Here is a 14,318-nt window from a genome sequence, read left to right on the forward strand (position 1 = left end):
TGAAGATTCCCTTGGGGCTGTTCCACTTTATGGTGGGATCCAGACCAAAGTGGAACCATTTCTAAGAGTGGAGGAGTCATAAAGGGCTTCTTTGTGTTCTCCCAACTAGAGCTAAAGCCAAGGCTTATTAATTACAGCTGGAAATCTAGTTCACAATAGTAACATGTCCTTTAGTAAAAACATAACATATCTATGTTAAAACCAGGTCTCATTCTTGTCTTTTAATGTTCTCCAGATTCTTGCGATTAGTTCTAAATACTTAATCCCACATGCATTAATTTCCTGGCGTCTATATAATGACACATCTTTTTTCCTAGTTCTGAGTGTCTTTGTTACATGTCCCAGTGACATTGAACCCAGCAGGCCTCCTTTTTGACTCCAGAGCCTGCTGCTTAAGTCTCCCAAACCATCCAGTTTGCTGACTGGTTTCACCTAGTTACACCCTTTGGGGACAACAGGAAACAGGCTTAGCAAATGAAACACCCACTTGCTTAACATGTAAAGTATGACAGATGTATATCAAGCATTAGTGTTCTGAATGCAGTCTGACTCAGTTTGGTCTTGTCCCTGGGTTTGGTCCAAATCCCCAAGAGAGACCAAGTTCTTCCATATCACCCTCTGGCAGTAAATGGACTCCTTTTGGCTGAAGAATTCCCCTTGTTAAACAGTGTCTGCCACTATTTGGTTGAGTGGAGAAAACAGCAGTTTTCACAGATATTATCTCAGCCTGAGTATTTAAGCCCTCACCCTTGGCATGTTTTTATGAAGAGATTATTCAAAGCCAGAAAGACTCAGCTGGCTAAAGGCCCATTGTTGCTTTTAGCAATCCAGGTGAGGGGTCTTGACTGTTTGATCACATGTTTCTGGATATCCCTGCTGGCATCCAGGTCTTGCTACTAAACAGATGAGCTAACTCCCCAAAACTACTTAGAAAAAGTACAGATAATATTCACAGAAATCACAGAATCCACATGAAATTTATAATAACCAAACAAAAACATTTCCGCAAACCACTGCAGTCTGTAAATAAAACTCTTTGGGTAATTAGTTGCCTGGAGCGTCATTTGATTGATTCATTCTTCTATCGGGGATGTAAAGCAGCTTTGCTTTTATCACTTAATGTTATGGTGACAGAAACGAATTTGCTTCTGCAGACTTCTGTATAGTATAACTGCCCTTCTTAAGCCATGTTATGTGCCCTTGAGTTGCCTTCTTGAGTTACTGAGCCTGAGGGAGAGAAGCTACCCTAGAACCTACTTAACTTGGTTACCTTGTTCACCCTGCACGTGTCCATATTCAATTGCAGGAGTTACAAGATGCACCCACTGTTCTCCTGTGCTGTGGTAAGCTGCAGTTTTTTGGGAGATACTGAGAGAACTTGCTTAAACTTCCCAAGCATGATGGGAACTTTGAGAGGGTCCTGAAACTCTGACTGGTTGTAGCCTGCGTGGTCTCCTGTAGGATGTTTGTGTTACTTGCTGAATGAACTGCATTCATTTGGCTTTTAGCCTCTAGCTTCTTCAGTGCGATCAATTTGACTTTAAAACCTTGTCAGGCTTAAGAAAAGGGTTGTTTGTTTGAATGGGATTCATTCTTGAGATAACAGTTCAGTTATGTTGACTCTGCTGTGAAGAGAGGCTAAAGGAGGTAGATTCTTCCTGCTTCCCTTAAAATCTTTTTGTACAGAACCTGCCTGTCCCTTTGAGGAGGAAAACAAGAGAAATGGTCTTGAAAAGCACCCATCCTAGAAGCCTATGTGGAATTTGGAGAAAAGTCATCTCAAATGCTAAATGCAAGGGTCTATGTGGTAGATTTTTGTGGCGTGGAGGAGATGGTGAGGGCACACTAGCATTTTGTCTGTGAGGACTCAGTTTCCATTGCAGGTTTGATTAAATTATAAATCTTCCTGTGGTGGTAAATGGATTCTGCAGAAAGTTTCCACATTGCCTGATGGGATAATGGATTGCTTTAAAACCACAACTTTGTCTGGAAACACAAGGCCTGACTTTACTATTTTTTCTGTAGTTATCAAGAGCTTAAGACATTGATTTTGTCTGCTTAGGCTGATTACCACAACTGAAAGATAGCCTAAATTCTCTATGGTTCTGTCTAAACAAGACTAGCCTGACCTAATGACATGTTTCTTCCTTTGTCTACGCGCTGACTCTAGTCTTATTTTGTTTTTCTGTGCTTAGCCCCAGGATGTACAAATTGCCTCCCTTCCCGTGTGTTTGCTTGAGCAAAATACAACTTGACAAATCTCTTCCTTGTTTAGAAATTCTAAGGACTGAAGTTTAAATATATTTCCCAAGAGGAGGATTTTCTGTGCCTTCGTTTCTACTGCCTTTCCCCTTGTCTTTCTACCTGACCCTTCTCTGTGCTGATATTTAAAAGAGGGTTATACGTTTTAGCATTTTCCAAATTGAGCAAAGCTGACAAAGGGGAGGAACATGCAGCTATGGAAAACCTCAGAGCTACTGAATCCAAGTGGAAGGCAAACTGAGGTGTAAAGCTTAGTCTCACCACCAGGAGCGCTGGGGAAGCTGGAAGGCCCTGTGGGGATAGGGTGTTTGTATTTGCCTCTGATGGATTTGGGTGATGGGCTTTTTTGGGGCTTGATGCCTCTAGGAGGCAGGGGAGAGTATTCGTCTCTCTAATGTTCCTGTGAGGTGGAGCAGTGCTATTTTACAGATGACAAACAGGAGTCTACACAAAAGATAACTGTAGGCACTGAACACCTAAAAGTGGGCTCCTTTGTCCAGAGAAGCCCCTCTGTTTTCACAACCTGAAGGAAAAATAAGGATTTGTTTAACTTAAGCCAGACTTCTGTCATTTCCCCCCATTTCTTCCCTCTCCAAAAGTGTGACTTTCTCAGGTCTTGCAAAAATGATGGAACAGTATCTTGGAGCAAGGACTATCTCCCAGCTCTCATAATTCCTGGGCTGGCACCTTGGCCTCTAGACCATCGTTCCTGAATATTATTGAGCTGCATGTAACCATTAAATGAAGTTTTCCTGTGGATATTTATTTAGAGTGCCTATGGTACTTCAGCAGAAGCAATTGGCAGGAAAGTCTTTCACAAATTGCTCTATTACCACTGACTCCAGACTTCTTTAGATAGTAGCTGATAAAGTTCAAAACATTAATTTCTACCAATGAGCAGGAACTGGAAGCCTAGGGAGTTAATAGGGCTTTTTCATCTCAGGCTAACTCTCTGATCTAATTTCAGATAGCAGGAAATATGCCAACTTTAGCCACTAATTAGAGTTACTCATTGGAGATTATTTGTAGCAGACCTCCAAGCTTCTTATAACAAAAACGCACTGACAGTGCTGCCAGCATAAATATGTTAGATGTTTGTAGTGTAGAGGCCTTTTGAATTATGCAATGAAGTGTTACAGAGAAGTTTAAAATATATCAGACTGCATGGACAGTAATTTTAGTTCAGAAACCACAGCCCCATATTTCCCCAGCAATGCTAAGTGTGGTAACGTTGCCAGTTTTGTCTGTTTTCTTTCAGGTGCCACAAGTTTCTAAATAATAAAGAATGAGGTGGTATTAGTGATTCCGTTTCATTTGTCATTTGCTCTTGTGTCACATTGTAGAGGGTGTTCTTGGTACCATACTCTACTAAGTTCTGATCATGTTCCTTTGGGATTGGGCCTCCACGTTACCCCAGAATACTCCTTGCTCTCAGAGAAAATAAGGTACAATTTTGTTATGACAAAGCGCTCTGCCCGTAGTACTCTTTATTCTCAGAGGACTAGCTCTTGCTACTGTCACAGCGGGCTTTAGCTTTCTTAGTAAGTTGTGCCTCCCAGTATAGCTGTGTTACTGTTCAGCAGGAGTAAGAGATACAGTATCTGTCCCAAAGAAATTAAGAGTACGAATAAGCATGTAGTGGCAGAGGTGATTATAAGATGCTTTTTATCAATGTGTCTTCCTCTTGTAGCAATCATATTTTACGTTTCTACTTCACGTTTCATTCAAGGATGGTCTATTTTATGTTCAGTTTCTATAGCATTGAAGGCAGTAATGACCACAAAGCAGTTTATAAAATTAACTAAGCCTCACATTACCCATTTGAGAAATTTCCCCAGCTTTATAATGGACATAAAGTGATCAGTCACTGTTACAGTGCTGTGAATAGAAACCACGTCCTCACTTCCAGTACTACCCATCACTTACTCATTAGGATGGGCAAATAAGACACTTCTGAGTGCAGCTACTCCTACCAGGCTTTCTAAATAGCACTACTGAGGAAAACATAGTGCTTTCCAGGCAGTGGGGAAAACAACAGCCCACAAGAGAAGGAGAACACACATGTGCTAGACTTCAGCAGGGTTAGTGCAATTTTTTCATCTAATACCTGATTACCCACAAATTTCAGCTGAAAACTAAATGGCTTTATTTGGAAATGCTGGCAGAACACCCTGGGGGCTGTGTTCCTGGATACCTCCTCCTCCTTTTTCTTCTCTAAGCCAGATTTTCTGGCCAGTCTACAGCTTCCATGCTGATTTTCCCATCTGACTGTTGAAGCTGAGAACTACAGTGCATCATAGTTAGCTGAGAGAAGTGAGGATAACACCTAACTGAACTGCATGGCTCTTGAGGAATCAGAAAGCATTTTCAAATGAAAATACTTTGATTTTCAGGCTTGTGACTAAGGAAATACTTAATTTAGTTAAAAATCCAATTTTCCAGCAAAAGCAGTTTATGGAAAAATGTCTGGACCAGGCCGGTGCCCTTTTTATTTTCCTTCTTTAAAGTACATCTAAATAATTTCTAAAAGTTTTTTTTCTATGTGCTTCTGGCATTTAAAATTCATGTCTTCTCTAACCTGAAAGTCTGTGGATGACTGAAGAACTGGAAGAGTGACAGAGAAATCATGCAAGCACAACCAAATTAATTAGAGAGGTGAAATGGGTTTTATTTTGCTTCTCCATTGCCACTCAACTGTATGGCCATTTTACACTTGTGTGATATGCTAACACTGGTCTAAAGTGAGGGAGGCAGACCCGAGTGGGTGGTATTTTCTTGCTCTACCCAGTAAATTTATCAGCTGATTTGTGAGAGGTGGATTTCATCGTGCCGGAGAAAGAGTTTAAAATCATGGCCTTGTTCCTCAGTGGAATGAATTTACAACAGCTAAGAAGCTCCAAAGTTGAGATTCACTGCTGAGCTCCTATGCCCTCTTCCTTAAAGCTGTTTCAGCGACCGGGCTGCCTGCCAAAACCTTTGTGTCAGTCAGGTCACTACAGTGTTCTTGAAATATTTAAGCACTGCTTCAGTAGTTGTCTTCCCTGTCCTGCTCCGTATGAATACTGCTTGGTAGTCCACACTGGGAGAGTGTCTGAAGAGCTCTGAATGCCTGTGCAGGCTGGATCTAGGTGGATGGATCTAGGTCTGTAAATGACTATGCAAAACAGAAGGCAGAAGAGTAGCTGGCCCTTTGTTCTTTTTAATTAACCTCTAGAGGAAGAAATACCTGAAGGAAAAGAACGAGTTCAACACTGACCTTTAATGCAAGGATAAAAGAGCTGCCAATCTAAAGAGAACTGCAGAAGCCTAAGGAAGATGAATACTGATAGCCCTGTGTCTTCAAAAGGAAAAAAAAAAACCAGGCAGAAGATTGTAGCTTTGTTTTGTTTTGATGCTTGTAGAGGACATGACCTTCACTCTTTTGGAATGCTCTAAGGCAGACGTTAAGGCAGATTTGTTGAAAAAAAACCTCAAGAATGGAAAAAAATTTTCCTTTTCCTCATTTGCAGATATGCCCATGAGGACATGCAGGAAATAAATGTAGGTGTGGCCACATGTAAGGAAATGACCCCGGCCTGCCGTGTGCTGAGGTCCAGTGCCACCTGCCAAAGCAGTGCCCCAGCATGCTGCAGCATGCTCAGTGCCTTTGTTTCTCTGGCTGGCGCTGAAGCTGCCGCCTTTGTTTTCCTCTGACTGCTTATGGCAACCCAAGTGGATACCTGCCACAGCTTGTGCGATTACAGATGAGGAAATGAAAGCCACTGTCATTGCTTGGAGAGAATTAAGTCCTACTGCAAAGAAGTCTTAAGTCCTGTGTACAACAGAGGATGCCATAGTGCCCTCAAGGGAAACACAGTTAGGAAACTCAAACAGTTGCTTGGTCACTTCAGAGAAGACACCAGTGAAAACATTTTCTTTGAATAAAGGGTATGTGGGTGGATTGGCCAGCAGCAATATTTTGGTTTTGTCTGCTGTAGGGTACTTTTTTCCTTCAAAATCCCCCAGCCAGCTTAATTTAGAGCAGATATAAGTGACGCCGGGGGCAATGCTGGTGTTAAATGAGACCAGGGCTGTGGAGGTGAACTTCAGCAACCCTATCTACTGGGTATTGCTGGGAATTTGGATCCCAGGAGCTTTAATTTGAGCAGTGTGAAATGGAAAAACAGAGGAACTGAAAAGCATTGAGTGGGCCAGTATAAAATAGTGTGTGCATGGGAGACAGATTTATCTGACTTCTGTCTGTTAGCTGCCTTCCCTCTTGTCCTTCCCTTTTTGTCTATCATTTATATACAGCTATGTTCTGACTGTTTTAATCTGTAGAACATGCATCACTACATATGATCAGTCTGACCTATTAAGCTGCCTCCCCAAACTTCTCTAAGCATAAACATAGCAATAGGTAGATGCCTCAGGATCACTGAAAGGTATTTCCTAATGTTAGAATTAATGTATTGTAATGAGTAGCGTTTATTAGATTTACGTCCATGTCTCCAGATGGTTTAGCATTTCAAAAACAATTGTCAGTGAATCAAGCTTTGGGTGCTGGAGGATATTTAGTACAGCTTAGTTTTCAGAAATGCTGAGCTTACTTACTGGGGTCCAAAAAAAAAAAAAAGAGAGTTAATAAAAGGATGAAAAAGGAGAGAGGAAGGGCTGAAATTCACAGTGTTTAATTTTTAAGGGCCAAGCTATGGCATGGAATCCAGAACTGTAGGTTAAAGCCCTACTGCCTTTCAAAATGTCCCCTGGTGGCAGTAGCCCCCCAAAATGGGATCCAAAATCACTGGCCTATTAATTGGAAAGCTAGCTAGAGATACATAGTGTACAGAAATGCTGAGGATATTGAGTGCTCCACAGTAAAGTATCACCTTCCACTCTCCACTCCCACATGAAATAATAATTACTTGAAGTAGTGACTATATAAAATGCAGGTGTGGAGAAGGGGCATTAATATAGTGAGATGGGAAAAGTAGCTGTCACGATTGCATTTGTACTTGGCATTTTATCTAAATCTCCCTTTAAATGCCTGAGTCTTCCTCTTTTTGCATATAGTCCCTGAAAACGCAGCCCTTTGTTGTCTTGCTTAAGTGTATGAAAACACAGATTTCGAATCACGTTTCTGAAAACTTTGACCAATGTCATTAAGTGAGTGAGGAAAGGGGTTGATCCTCAGTCCTGTTCAAAGTCTTTAAAGGAGTATTTGCTTAAGTTTGCTCACCGAGCCAGTGTGCCAGGTTAGAGGCCAGTTTCTGTCAGTTCTCCTCTTCAGTGAAGAGAGAAAGGCTTCTCCTTGGGGCATTTAGTGAAGCTCCTGCTCTGAATTGCCCTCAGAGCCTCTCTCTTTCCTCTCATTATAGACAAGGCTAGAGAGACTGGCCACTTTGTTTAAGTGCCTAAGCTGAGGTCCAGCATCTGTTGCTAACCACTATTTTCCCACTGCCTGAAATGACTCTTGGAGGAGCTCTTGGCAGTCAGAAAGGCTAGGTCCACCAAAGCGAACTTGCAGGTCTAGCTCCTGGGCTGCTGCCAAGCTGTGTTCAGCCCACTCCAGGAGGACTGTATGCGAGAGAGCCTGAAAGCCGCCCTTGGCTGCAGCTCAAGAGCTGGGCCTATTAGTTCAATTCAGGAGATGTATCGCTGCAGTAGATACGATGTTACGTTGCTGAACACAAGTATCACGATGATGGGCTGTCATCATGGCAGTGGCATGCTTTCACAGACCTCGAGACCTGAAAGGCAGCAGCTAAACAAAACAGCTGGTGGAGAACGATAAGGTAAAGCCCTCATTTATTACAATCTTTTTTGAAATCGGCTATGTCCCTGCCTCGTGCCCGGGCTGTACTTCTGCATTATCTGCCTCTCCAGACAGCAGAATGTGGTAAATGCAAAATCCCTGCTCCATTAAGATCCTTGTCAGACAAATGTGTGCATTTGAAAGATCTGGAAGAAACAATCTCAAGCTTCAACGTTTTGTGTTAGCTCTTAACAGCGGGTGCTTAAGGTTGTTGTTACCCCTGAGGGGGTACAAACCAAGGAGAACAGATTGGATAGCTTGAGAATCTTAAAGAAAGCTCTTGAGTTGCTTAAATTGTGGGCACCAGGCCATGCTGTCCAAATACACAGTGTAAATGGTCGTTAGAGAACAAAACTCAAAACTCAATGAAAATATTTAATTTTCTATGCAGATCACTTGTATTCATGCTAAGCCCTGGTATTTTGAAAGCATCCAACTCTTCACATCCAGCCAGGCACACTGGAATTCTGAGTAACTTAAATGTTTTGATCACTGTGGTTTCATAATAACTTAATCATTACTGACAGATTTTTTTTATATCAACTACTTGCTATTCAGATATGTTATATCAATAAAATAAATGTGAGCATGTGCTTTAACAACAAAAAACGCCTTGTCCCTTGAGCAGCAGTTAACTGAACTTTCACCGGTGGAAAGTTCAGCTCTAGGCCAGTCACTAGCGGTGTACCTCAGGGGTCGATACTGGGGCCAACACTGTTCAGCATCCTCATTAATGAGCTGGATGATGGGATGGAGTGAACCGTCAGCAAGTTTGAGGATGGAAAACAGGGAGGAGTGGCTGGAGTACCCCAGAGGGCGGTGCTGCCTTTCCGGGGGACCTTGACAGGCTGGAGAGATGGGCAGAGCGGAGCGTGCTGAAGTTCAACCAAGGGGAGTGCAAAGACCTGCCCCTGGGAAGGAATAACCCCATGGACGAGTAGAGGCTCGGGGCTGAGCAGCTGGGTAGCTGCTTTGCAGGAGAAGACCCGGGTGTCCTGGTGGACAGCACGCTGACCGTGAGCCAGCAATGCACCCTCATGGCAAAGAAGGCCTATGGTATTTGGAGCTGCATGAGGAAGAGCATTGCCAGCAGGTCAAAGGAGGTGATCCTTCTCTTCTACTTGGCGCTGGTGAGACTACCTTTAGAGTGAGCCCAGTGAAGGGCTGCAGAGATGAGTAAGGGATTGGAGCATCTGTCACGTGAGGAGAGGCTGAGAGATCTGGGACTGTTTCAGCCTGGAGAAGAGAAGGCTTGAAGAGCTCTTATGAGTGTGCATCAATACCTGATGGGAGGGAGGAAAGAAGACCGACTCTTCTCGGTGGTGCCCAGTGTCAGGACAAGAGGCAACGGGCACAAATTGATACACAAGAAATTCTGTTTAGACATAAGAAAAAAACTTTTTTACTATGAGGGTGACTGAACACCTGAACAGGTGTCCCAGAGAGCTCGTAGAGTCTCCATCCCTAGAGACATTCAAAACCCAACTATACAATGCTCTTGAGCAACCTTCTCCAGCTGACCCTTCTTTGAATGGGGGGGAGGACTAGGCAATCTCCAGGGTCCCTTCCAATCCCAACTGTTGTGTGATTCTGTGATTGTAGAGAAGCTAAAGAGTTTGCAGAACTGCAGTCAAAACTTTCTTTGTTTCCCTGTAAATAACAAAGCTATAAAAGCTATATCCTGTGAGCCAGGCTGTATCTAAATGTATTAGCATATGAAATCCACAGAAATACTGTAGAAATGCAAAATATATGATGATTGCCTTTTTGCTACTAACATGTAATTATTTTGATTCAGTTTAATAACAAAGAAATAGATTGCTCCTGAATATATAGTTAATGCACAAAGGAAATCCACAAAACCTTTATGTGATAGCAACTTCATAAAGGAACATCTGTTAAAGGAAATGACCTGCACAAAGTCATTGCGAGTCTATTATTCACTGACTGGCTACCTATTGAGAACTAAATGACACAAATGAGTTATAGTCATTGGCGTTTCATCTCCAGCGAACTGGGTTCAAATCCCTAATAAGGCACCAGGTGAAAATGAGTCTCTGAGGCCTCTCTTCCAAATCCCTCTTTATGCACCATATAAATTAGCACATTAGTAGGCTTGCCTCAAGGGAAAAGCAGGACCAGGACAGCAGGTGTGTCTCAGAGCATAATTGAGATGCAGCAGCAGAGCAGACCGGTGCTTTTGTACATTGCCAAGCTGCTCCACGCCAGCTCTATCGATCTGTAACTTTTACGAGCTTTAGATTGGCTCCTAATTTTAAAAGCCCCATTTTCTGTTAGATCAAGGAAGCCCTCCAAGGGGAAAAATCACTGAAATTTATGATTGACTAGGCCAGGCAATGCAAGAACTTCAGATATGAAAATATTTGTCAATATTAATTTTAGGATAGGTAAATGGCTCAGAAAACAAACCAAGGATCATCTGTTTACTTTTTTTCTCCTGTTCCAAGCCCACTAAGGCTGTTGTGCATGCGTGCTGTGCTGTGAGTGAGGGAAGGCGAAGGAGCTGTCAGAGACCGGCATGGTGTTTTGCACAGAGGATTTTTTTTTCCTTTGCTGGTGAAGCTATGTCATTGAGGGTGAAAGAGTGGAGTACTTTTGTGTCAGTTCTGGTAGGTAAGGACTTTGAGTGGAAACAAGATGAATGAGGGAAAGGAAGAATAATCTTTGGGGTGTAGAATGGAGAAAATAGGCTTATCTAAACTTTTGAACTTTTTGAGATTCATTCTCCTGCTACCACAGATTAACACTGTGATACAGAGTATCCTCTGATCTTCTCTACAAAAAGAAGGCAATCTGTCCTGGCTGTAAAACAGTGGCATGGAATAGGGTCAGAGAAATTCATGTAAGCCTCCAGGCCTGACAGCCTGCATTTCTCAACCTGCCACACTAATGCAAGATGTCATCAGCTGTAGGGGTAGACAGCAGTATCTACCTATTTGATTCAAAGTTCAAGGCTCTCATACCATATATATTTACCTACCAGAACATGAGAACAATGCGATTCTTGTCCCAGAGCACTGGAGAGAATTTCCTGGTGGAGATGTATGCATTCAGAGTCACATTTCTAAGGCTCAGCCAAATTATTCCTGTTGACAAAACAAGGCTGATGTGTTGAAGTGAAGCACTGATAAGAGCAGTAAAACACTTTGTTTGTTCTTATCAGGAGCTATTTGCGAACCTGCCAAACTGGAAAACAGTCAGGGCATTTTTTCTCTCCTTTTGCTTAGCAGTTATAAAATTCTTATTAAAGCATATCCCTGCTTTCTTGGTGATGTTTAAGAGACTGTCTCACGAAACTCCTGATTAAATTGGTATGTTCACTGCTTTAATCTTGGGGAGCAAATTAATCTCTCCTGACATTCTGATGGCTTTACTGGGATGATGGGAAGATATTGGCAGAACAATGCAGCTAAAGTCCGAAAGCAAAGGTCCCAATTAGCTGTCGTTGAATAAATCCCAGCTCCCCTTAAAAGTCAATACATCGCATTCTGTAACCTATCTAGGCTTTGGATCCAGGAAAGCAAAATGCAAACAAGTATTTAAAAGGTATACCTTAAAATTAATAGAAGTCTATGGAAATAGTGCTACATACTCATGAGTAAGAGCCTAGATTTAACTCTGAAATAGCCCTGAATTCATGAAAACAAGAATTCCTTTTAAGGGAAAAATGTCAATATGTTGATCTTTGTCTCCTGAGACAGAACCAAAGGGAGACCCTCTGAAGTTCTCACATGAAGAGTAATGAGAAGGAAGAAGAGGTATATGAAATTTGAGGATTAGGAAATGGGGATTAGCCCAAAATAACAAATTGGCCAGAGGTGATACACATAAAGGGGAGATTTGTGCCTCCTCTACAACTGATTTCAGGCTCCTCTTGAATCACTGTCTCCCAAATGCCCTAACTACCAAGTTGTAGCTTCAATCTTTGAAGCTCTTCTTGAGCTTAAATGCAATCAGGAAAGGGATACTTGATTTTCTCTGTTGACTGTGCTGGTGTGGCTGTCTCTCATTTTTGTTCTGCCTGGGACCTGAGAAGCTCCTATCCAGTGCAAGGTTAGCCAGGACCTGGACCAGAGCCAGGCACAGCTGAGGGAGGCAGCTGGGTGAACTCTTCCGCTGTGTGACCAGACACAAGTTTTGCAGTCATCCCCATTGAGAATCATTTGTGCCTAATTCTGAGAGGGTCTCTGTTTTAGCAAATTAATATTGCCTGATGAAAAATAAGTGCATAAGTCATTACCACTAGACCCACATAACTGAGAATCTCAGGATCTCAGTGCTTGAATAATTTTGATCACTGTATTTGAAAATATTGTTGTTGATGTCCTGTTTCTTTGGTGTTTAGAGGACATCTTTCCATCTGCAGATGGAGTTTTACAGATTCTTTTTACAAGACTGTAGAAAACACTAATATTTTACATAATTGCTAGAGGGGAAAAAGAAATTGGAGATATCTTCTGTATAAGTGTGTGCGTGTTAAGGCATAAATATCTGATTGCAGTAGAAATTCAGGTAAGGAATTATACTATCTAAAACAAATTCTATTTACTTGCCTTGCATCAAATGGCACTGTAACTTTTCCTTGGCAAAGAACCAGCAAAAACATAGTAAGGCCTGCATGTGTGAAATAAAGAACATTGTAGCTATGTTTCCTCAGTTTATCATATAAATTCATGGTCATATTCATAGTTTCATGTGCAATCAGCTGCCGGATTCATTGAGTCACACCTCTCTGTTGGTATTTGGATTTGAACAGAGTGGGGAATTTGTGGAAGGAATCTCATCTTTTCAGTATTGAATTTGAGATTGGTTTTGTTTCTCAGTGACCACATGGTCAATATTTTATGATAGCAATAACTGATTATGATGAAAATGGTTGCTATGGGAAATTTATTATATAATATATGAAAAGTATTGTTGCATATAACATAAAAAGACTACAACAGAATATTGTTCCCCAGCATGCTTTGTGTAAAATTCTTCCCTTGTAGATGATCATCATATGGTTTACATTCAATATAGTCCCATGGAAACCCTCTCCAGAAGGAAGCCTATGGTTTGGTAGGCTCCCAACACAGAAAGAAATTCCACTTTCAGATGGAAGGCCTTGGGACCATTATAATCCTACTCTAGTCCTTTAGCAGAAACTTAAGTAGGGCTGAGATGGTTCATTCGCTTTGAAGAATTCCTTTGAGCAGAAGAGGATTTCAGCCTCGTACAGTTGTTACTTTCCAAGTCAATGCTTACAAAACAATTGCTTCAATGATGTATCCAAGATAGCAGTGTTAACTGTAGTATAGAGATAGGAACTGCTGCAATATCCTAGAGTCTACAACCTTAATTCTTTGCTCCAAAGAAATAGGAAATTACTCTCTTCATAAGTCTCTAGGTGATATAGGAAGAAAAATCCTATTAACAGTCATAGCATCATAGAAAGTCATTTAGTCTGTCCTCTGGTCTTAAGTCAGGATAAACAATAAACAAACTCTTTCTCATAGATGTTGTCTAATCTGATGAGTCTCTGATGATGGAGACTCCACAACCTTGCTTGGCAATCTGCTGTAGTACCTCACTATCCTGGCAATGAGACTTCAGTGGTGGCTGAGGAGAAGGGAATGTAAAAATACAGGAGAACTGGGGAAGCAAAAGGTGGAGGGGAGAGAGAGAGAGAGGGTTACAGTCACCAGCCAATCCAAGGGAGGTTTATAAAAATAAGATTATTTTATGTAGATCGTTACGTAAAGGATCTCTGAGGGTAATGGGGTGACGTAGCATTTGGGGCTAAAATGGTTTCTGTGGAAAATAGAAAAGGTATTTTATTTTCTTTCCATTCCAAAAACTCAAGCATTCTGCGTTTTTGGGAATGCAAAAGAAATTGTAATCTTTGGTCACAGGCCTAACAGTAAAGCAATCTAACAGGGACTTAGAATTATAGGAGCATTATGAAGAATTTAGAATACCACTCACGACTAGATTAAAGTGAAAGTTGTTGAATAATTTCCTCCTTCACTTCATATAAAAAAATCTTATCTCCTAGAATAATCAAAAAAGGAAAAAAAATCACTTAGCTGTGACTGCTCTGTATCTACTTCTTGCATTGTAGGCCAAGCTGTAAGGGGAGTGTTTACGGCAATGAGACACTAATATATTCATTGGAACCCAAACTGTTCTGTGAAAAATACTGGAGTACAAAAGCAATTACCATTAATCAGTGTAAACAATGAATGTAGCATTATCATCA

The 14,318-nt window shown here is 41.5% G+C and overlaps 1 long non-coding RNA gene across 12 annotated transcripts in view; it reads left to right on the forward strand.

Annotated features, from left to right (window-relative positions):
• LOC104144224 (uncharacterized) overlaps positions 1 to 14,318 on the forward strand; it is a 369,710-nt gene that overhangs the window by 152,744 nt on the left and 202,648 nt on the right. The gene's annotated exons all lie outside the window — the stretch shown is intronic.

Source organism: Struthio camelus, chromosome 1, assembly GCF_040807025.1.
Source record: "Struthio camelus isolate bStrCam1 chromosome 1, bStrCam1.hap1, whole genome shotgun sequence".
NCBI lineage: Eukaryota > Metazoa > Chordata > Aves > Struthioniformes > Struthionidae > Struthio > Struthio camelus.